At 37.8% G+C, this 8,386-nt stretch overlaps 1 long non-coding RNA gene across 1 annotated transcript; it reads left to right on the top strand.

The window, feature by feature from the left end:
* The first annotated feature begins 7,299 nt into the window (after window positions 1-7,299).
* Window positions 7,300-7,849, top strand: LOC127079921 (uncharacterized). Its single transcript, XR_007787995.1, has 3 exons — window positions 7,300-7,341; window positions 7,432-7,689; window positions 7,788-7,849. It is a non-coding gene; the product is annotated as an uncharacterized LOC127079921 (long non-coding RNA).
* The last annotated feature ends 537 nt before the right edge of the window (window positions 7,850-8,386 follow it).

Here is an 8,386-nt window from a genome sequence, read left to right as displayed (position 1 = left end):
TCTTCCATAGCAAGTAATCGTTTATTATATATTCTATATGCTTTACTCGATTGAGAGTATCCGAGGAAGATACCTTCGTCGGCCTTGGAATCGAATTTGCCCAAGTTTTCCTTTCCATTATTTAATACAAAACATTTGCAACCAAAAACATGTAAGTGAGAAATATTTGGCTTTCGCCCTTTTAAAAGCTCATACGGTGTTTTGTTTAGAATGGGGCGAATGAGCACCCTATTCAAAACATAACATGTCGTACTAATGGCGTCGGCCCAAAAATATTTCGGTAAACCACTTTCGTTAATCATTGTTCTTCCCAATTCTTCCAAAATTCGGTTTTTACGCTCCACAACCCCATTTTGTTGAGGAGTACGTGGAGCGGAGAAGTTATGATTGATACCATGGTTACCGCAATATTCTTCAAATAAATGGTTTTCGAACTCACCCCCATGGTCGCTTCTAATTGCAACAATGTTTGTATTTAATTTATTTTGGGAAAGCTTAGCAAATCTTTCAAAGGCGGCGAATGTATCGCTCTTGCTTACTAAAAAGATAGTCCAACAAAATCTAGAAAAATTGTCCACTATTACGAAACCGTAATAGTTTCCTCCTAGTCTTTTAATCCTAGTCGGCCCAAATAAGTCCATATGAAGAAGTTCGAGAGGTCTCGTTGTTGAAACGATATTTTTGGATTTAAATGAGATCCTCGTTTGCTTCCCTTTTTGAAAAGCATCACAAAGGTGATCCTTGGTGAACTTTATTTTGGGGAGACCTAGGACTAGATCTTTTGAGACTACTTTATTTAGTAAGTCAAAGTTAACATGTGCTAAACGCCTATGCCATAACCATAAATCTTCACTCATTGTTACAAGGCATTTGTCACTTGTTAACGATACTTCATTTAAGTCTAACATATAGACAGTATTCACACGCAGGCCATTAAACATGCTCTTCTTATCATCATTATGTATAATTTTGCAACAATCTTTTGAAAACGATACATTGTATCCTTTGTCACATAATTGACTGACGCTAAGTAGATTGTGTTTAAGACCTTCGACAAGCAATACATCAGAAATAGTAGTAGAAGAAGGATTACCTACGCTACCTTTACCAAGTATTGCTCCATGGTTGTTGTCACCATAGGTTACATATCCTTTCTTCTTAGCCACGAAGTCAATGAAGAGTGATATGTCTCCTGACATGTGCCTTGAGAATCCACTGTCGAGAACCCATCTTCTCTCGGTAGTCTCGAGGCATTGTACCTATGGAAATGCAATTAACACGAGAAGGTACCCAATGGCTTATTGGGTCCTGAATGGTGAGTAGCGAAATGGTTGCATTTGGGCAGCCATTGATAAATGCCTTTAGGAACTAAGAATCTCCTAAATCTGCATTTAGCAATGGAGTGGCCTTTCTTGCAACAATAAAGACAAGAGAAATTAACATTTTGATTACCTTTGCTATCTTCATCCTTTATAACATATTTATATTTTTGATATGGGTTAACCATACTTTTTCGAAAGTTTGATTTATCAATTGCAAAGGTAATCTTGGGCTCAAGAGCCTTGTCAAGTTTGGCCTTTAGGTTTCTTACTTCACCTTGCCAAATATAACAAGTATCACACCCAAAGTTAATCATCCTACTTCTAAGGTCCTCACAACCTGCTTTTGTGCTTTCTACTATAAAAGCTTTAAGTGCCTCAAGTTTCCTTTCGGATTCTCGAATTTTTTGTTCCAAATGAGTAAAATTTTTGTTATTTGAGGCAAGCCTTTTAAAGGCCTCTTTCGCTTCACAGTGTAAAGTATCAAAAGTAGCTTGTAATTCATGATGAGACATACTAGAGGATTTTTCATATTTAGCATGTCGTACCTGTTTCTTTTTGTTCTTTTGATGAGCAGAGAGGCATAGGTTTGCAACTTCATCTTCATCACTAGAACTTTCATCATCGGAGGAGTCGCTATCGCTTTCCCAAGCTATGTATGCTCTCCTTGGCTTTGATGATTTCTTGTGTGATTTGTATGATTCCTTTTCCTTTGTCTTCTTGTTCATCGGACAATCTGGTTTGTAATGACCGGGCTTTCCACAAGTATAGCACGACCCTCTAGTCATTTTAGCTTTTGAGTCATCATTTTTAGAGTACCTAGATTGTTTCCGGAAGTTTACCAAGTTCTTCTCGGAATGTTGGATGCCGTTCTTTCTCACGTAACGATTGTAATGTTTAACGAACAACCCCATATCTTCGCTCTTGTCCTCTTCTTCTTCGTCGCTCGAGGAATAATCACTTTGCTCTTTTGCTTGAGACTTTGAGGAGGAAGTCTTTAGAGCCATTGATTTCTTTTCACTCACCTTAGCTTTGTCCTTCTTTTCTTTCTTTTCGTGTTGTTCTAGGCTCAAGAGTACTTGTTCGTGCTCTTGTAGTTTGCCAAATAATATTGTCAAGTCTAATATGGTAAGATCATTTGCTTCTTTGATGGCGGTCACTTTAGGCTGCCATTCCCTGTTAAGACATCTCAAGATCTTATTAGTAGCAACATCATTGGAAATAGGCCTACCTAGTGAATGTAATCGATTGATAAGATGAGTAAATCTCTTTTGCATGTCAGCAATGGTTTCCCCTTGCTCCATGAAAAAGAGATCAAACTCTTGTGTTAGTGTGTTGATTCTTGCCAACTTAACATTGTTCGTCCCCTCATGGGCAATTTGTAGTGAATCCCACATGGCCTTAGCAGTAGGGCAATGGGATACACGATAGTATTCATCTACACCTAATGAGGAGATTAGGATATTTTTGGCTTTCCAATCATAGTTGTATTTCTTTTCATCATCATCGGTCCATTGTGCTTCGGGCTTAGGCACTAATTCATTATTCTCATTGGTCATGGTTATTTCAATTGGACCATTGAGAATAACGTTCCATATTTTTCTATCTATGGAATTTAGGTGCACCCGCATACAGTCTTTCCAATAACTATAATTTTCACCATTGAAAACGGGAGCTCTATTATACGCCCCTTTAGGTTCGTTAGCCATTTTCTATCAAAGTTATATTTTGATGCACGGAGTGAACCGGAGCTCCTGATACCACTTGTTAGACTATGGCACAGATCTAGAAAGGGGGGGGGGGGGGGGTTGAATAGATCCCAATTAAAAATTGAGTCGGCGCTACCAATTAAAATTGGTTTTGAAAATTTGTTTTAAGTGCGGAAGCGGCCGAAGAATATATAGTCTAAAACGAACCGTTATTGGAAAACCGGATATGCGTCAAGCCTATGGATTAGTGATAATGTAGAATACGAATCACTACACTCGTCACACTATCAATGATTTGTTTTACTAGCTAGGATTCCTAGTTCCAATGATTCAAAGAGCAAACCAAACTAGATACACAACTAAGATAATTTTCGTTTAGGAAAATTATCAAACACTTGGTGTGCAAAAACACTCCAAGTGATATTTATGTTGAGTAAGTGCTTTCAATTAATCTAGTACAATATTCTATTGTACTTTGGATTCAAAAACAAAGTTTTAACCTCTTACTCAATTAATACCAAGGTTTGACAAAAGTGCTTATACCAGAATCACTTAATTTTTAAGCTAAAACAATTATGCAGAAAATTAGAGAAGACAAAGATTTGATGAGGCAGTTCCCCCGCCGTCCTCGCTTCGGGGTACGTCTGCCATCATCTCTAAAACTAGAATTGAGATGATTTAATAGATATCACCTGTTGAATTTAACCGTTTATACAAAGATTGCAAAGCAAATATACAACAGAACTCTCAAGATGTTGAATGTTTCTTCCACTCCTTGTTCCTTGATTCAAGATGAATCAAGCCCTTCGATTATTGTTGATAGACCTCCGATTCCAGCCCCTTTGTTGAATAACCCTCAGTTCTTCAAACCCTCGGCCCGACTGATCTCAACTACAACAAATCGAACCCGAATTCTTCCCTTCAATATCACTGAATCCGCTACTAGATTGACGAAGACTTCCTCTTCTCAATCACCTTCGCTCAGCTGAAAATTGATGAAGAAATTCGTCCAAAAACCCCCAAACACAAACCAGTCTTGGAGGACAAAACCCCAACGGTTTTATTCAAGAAAAAACCTGTCACAAGCTTCAACCCGAACCGAATTCCCCAATCTCGGCTTCGAACCTTATCACCTTTAACCAATCACAAAGCACTTCAAAAATGGTTGTGTGTAGTTGATGTGTTGTGAGATGTTGAAGATGAAGATGATGAATCTTGGACACCTATTTCACTTTTTCTTGTTTCTTTGAACACTTGAATCAATTTGACAAATGTTAGTTGATACAAGTAACTAAACTTCTATATATAGTAACCAACTTACCAACCAAAAATAACAGCTTTTCAAACAGAGTGGAAAATATTCAGAAACTGAATTTGCGCACGAGCGGTCGACCATAGCAGGTCTATGCGTCGATGCATGGCCTGCAATTTTGGACAGGCTGAAGAATGCTTCAGTATGCGTCGACCATAGGTCGGCGTGCGCTGACCCGTGGGAAAATGAAAGTTTCATGCGCCGACCCTGTGGTCGACTCAAGTCTTCCATGCGTTGACCCGTGACCAACTGCACTATGCCATGCGCCGACCTGTGGTCGACTCAAAGCCTCCATGCGCTGACCAGTGACCAACTGCATTATGCTATGCGCTGACCCGTGGTTCATGCGCTGACCCTTGTGGTCGACTCAAACCCTGCAAATCTGCAAAAATTCATGTTTTTGTGATTTTCATGCATTTTGTCATGATCACATTTTATCCACATATGTTGTATGAAATATAGCAGTTTTAGATGAGCATAGAAAAGGATATGTTGCATTTGTTTTGTAGAAGTGGAATCGACAATGCCGATTCATCCATGGTGGTCATTTGTCATCATCAAAACCTATGATTGTGTGTTGTATGACAATTTGCCTTTACATAGTACTCTATAGGAACCTCTTTGAAAATATGTGCATTTTAGTTTAAAAATGGTTTTGTTTGCAAGTGATTGGGAAAATGAGAAAAGAAATATTTTTTACAATTTTTATGTTTGCCAAGACTTTTGGAGTCTAATGCCTACGTACCAACAAAGTGAAACGGAGGATCAAAAACTCGTAGTTCATGATAAAAATAACAAAAGATGTTTGTTTTGATTCATTTTTAATGAAAAGGCATCTTGTCATTTTAAGAAAAATACACAACTAGTCACCCACCAATATGAGGACTTTTCATCACCATAGAGAATGACTCCAACTTGGATAAAGATCAACAAGTATGCCACTAGCTCTCTTGGATGGATAAAAATTATCATCAATACTATGGGAATAGGAGAATTACATCTAGACTATGAAAATGACTCATGCCTAAATTTTGAGAAAAGTTTAAAAGAAAAAGCGCACCAAGGGCACAAAATGATTTAAATGAGTTATGCATTTTTTTTAAAATTTGGTCTGAATATGCTTAAGTTGTATTAGCATTTATTAAGAAAAAGGTTTTGAAAATTAGTTGACAAAAGTCAAGGTTTGTTGAGAAAATGGTTCAAGTTTCACTACGCCAAAAATTGGAATAGACAGCGCACCTTAGAGGGCGCTTTATTACAAAAGCGCACTCTAAAGTGAAGAGAAAAAATAAGGAGCGAACAACTGGAATAGACAACACACTTTAGAGGGCGCTTTTGTAACAAAGCGTCCTCTAAAGTGAAGCGAAAAAATAATGAGGAAATGGAGGGACACCAATAGAGGGCGCGTTTATGAAAGCGCCCTCTAAGGGTACCCTTAGAGGGCGCTTTTAAAAAAGCGCTCTCTAAGTCCATGTAAGTTTGTTCATGTTCCAAACACCATAAGTTTGCATTGGTCTTTTGTATGCAGTAGGTGTGTGTGAGTTTGTATTCAATAATGATGAAAAAAAGAGAGAGTTTAGATTGTTGTAACATGAGAGAAATGGAAGGTATATGAATGTGTTTTTTGTGTAGCTTCACGAATATGGTCATTGTCTTACTTGGGTCTTATTGAATCATTTCTATATTACAGATAAAATGGCTAGTAACCAAGACGATACCCATGACGCGAGTGGATCACGTAACAATGTTGAAAATGAAATCAAACGAGGATTGACTGTTATGAAGTCAATCATTCGTGCAAGAGACAAGGGTGAAAAATTCGAAGTACATTGGAGTGCTGAAGACCAACTAATTGAGCCTAACGGTTCAATGTTGGCAAGTTACATTGGTTTCCTTGTTCGACAACATATTCCGATTACATGTGATAATTGGAGAAGTCCGGAATTGAAGGTTGGCAAAGAAAAAATATGGTCCGAGATACAGGTACTTACCATATATTGTTATATGTTTTTTTTGTTGACTATTTGTTGACCATATATTGTTATAATATTACTTATAATATCACACTCCATGTGTATGTTTTTTAGAGATCCTTTCACATCGATGAAAGCCGGCAAAAATATTGTATTCAATTGGCCGGAAAAAGACTTCGAGGATTTCGATCCTTTTTGTCCAACAAATTTCTCAAGGATGAGGAAGGAAAATTTGTTGAAGCAGAACGGCCAATGAAGTATGCGGAGATTATTTCAGCCGAAGAATGGGATAACTTTGTCGCCAAACGAAGAAACGAAAAATTCCATGTAATGTCTATTAATTATGGTATTATACAATTGTTAAGTTACTTGGTTCTGATATGCCTTAAACTTTTTTATCCAGGAAGTAAGCGACAAAAATCGGAAAAGGGCATCAAAACCCGCGTATTCGTACAAAAAAGGGCGTACGAGATATGCACGGTTACAACAAAGGGCATCAATGTGTAGCTAGCCGAGGAGAAAAGTGACGCAACATCTCTTCCGGAGCACGTATTGTGGAAGGCTGCTCGGGTTGGGAAGGATGGGGCTGTCGTTGAAGCGGTTCAAAATGTTTATGACGAATGTGTAAGTATATATAACATTATTTCTTTAATTATATCGAAAATTTTGTTAGACATATAATTCATTTTTAATCTCCTCTAATAATATTTCAGGAGACTTTATCCCAAACCTTACCTTCAACCGAGGTCCAGGATTGCAGGAGCCTACTTACTCGAGTACTAAATGTTCCTGAGTATTCCGGTCGTGTGAGGGGTAAGGGTTTTGGTGTGACTCCGTCGTCATTTTATAAAAAACCAAAAACAAAAAATCCTACCAACAAAGAGGTGATGGAGACCTTGGCGGAGTTAAGGGCACAAGTACTCGAACTGCAAAAGGAGAATGCAAGGTATAGAGAGGAAAGGCGCTGTTCCGAGGCAAACGATACTAGTGACCGAGCTAGTATCAATTGTCAACCGAAATTTCCCGAGGTAATTATATATGTTATTATGAAATTAAAATAGCACTTTTTTACTTGACACATATACACGTTAACAATAACATATTTATTATTGGTTTAGGGCATTACACCTTGTCAGTTGTATCTATCGTCACCAACTTATCGCATAGTTGGCAAGGGAAAAGTGCACAACACTTCGGGTGAATTACTTCACCATAATCCCCTCCCGGTGGGATATATGAAAGTTTCGGTTGACCTTGTATTAGATACGGACGCGCTTCTACCATTACCTGACGTTGTTTCAGAGACAACGTTGATGCGAGATGCAGTCGGATCCTTTGTTGGATGGCCGTCAGATCTAATTTTCCCAGATGCCGAGGTATATATGTTCTAAATGATTATGAATATTTAGTATTCACATTTCAATTCAGCTACAATTATGATATTTAATCAATCCTTATTACATGGTAATGTTAGACTCCTACAAGACCCACACATAAAGCTGGTAAAGGGATTTCAAGACGCATCGAGTCGGTTGCATCTCAAAAAGAGGTACAAAAACAAATCCTAAATCTCAAAAAGAGGTACAAAAACAAAGCTGGTAAGGATATTCCAACGAAGTCCGGGACAAAAACAAATCCTAAATCTCAAAAAGAGGTACAAATATATATACCCATTGAATTATATACACAACGATTCTGTTGCATCATAAAAAGTCATGATTTAATTTATATTTTTAGGTTCCCGGTCAAATGTTGGACAAAGCTAGTAAGGAAATTCCAACGACGTCCGGGACAAAATCTCAAATTATGATGCGTCTTGAGAAAATGGTGGAAGAGTCAGATATTATGCACGGCGCCATCCGTAGTGTAGATATGGATGAAGGTGTTTTCGGAATTGCTCATTCCGAATTAATTGCAAAGGAGGACATGCAACAACTTTTTGAACACGACGAATTGGGCATCGCTGTCATTCATACATACATATGGTACTCCGATCAATCTATTATTTACTTAGTTGAACAATTTATTTACACATTTCAATGAGTAGTCTAATGTTTATTATGTTTCTATTTA

Source organism: Lathyrus oleraceus, chromosome 5 (assembly GCF_024323335.1).
Source record: "Lathyrus oleraceus cultivar Zhongwan6 chromosome 5, CAAS_Psat_ZW6_1.0, whole genome shotgun sequence".
Taxonomy (NCBI): Eukaryota; Viridiplantae; Streptophyta; class Magnoliopsida; order Fabales; family Fabaceae; genus Lathyrus; species Lathyrus oleraceus.
This window is presented reverse-complemented; position numbering and strand designations above follow the sequence as displayed.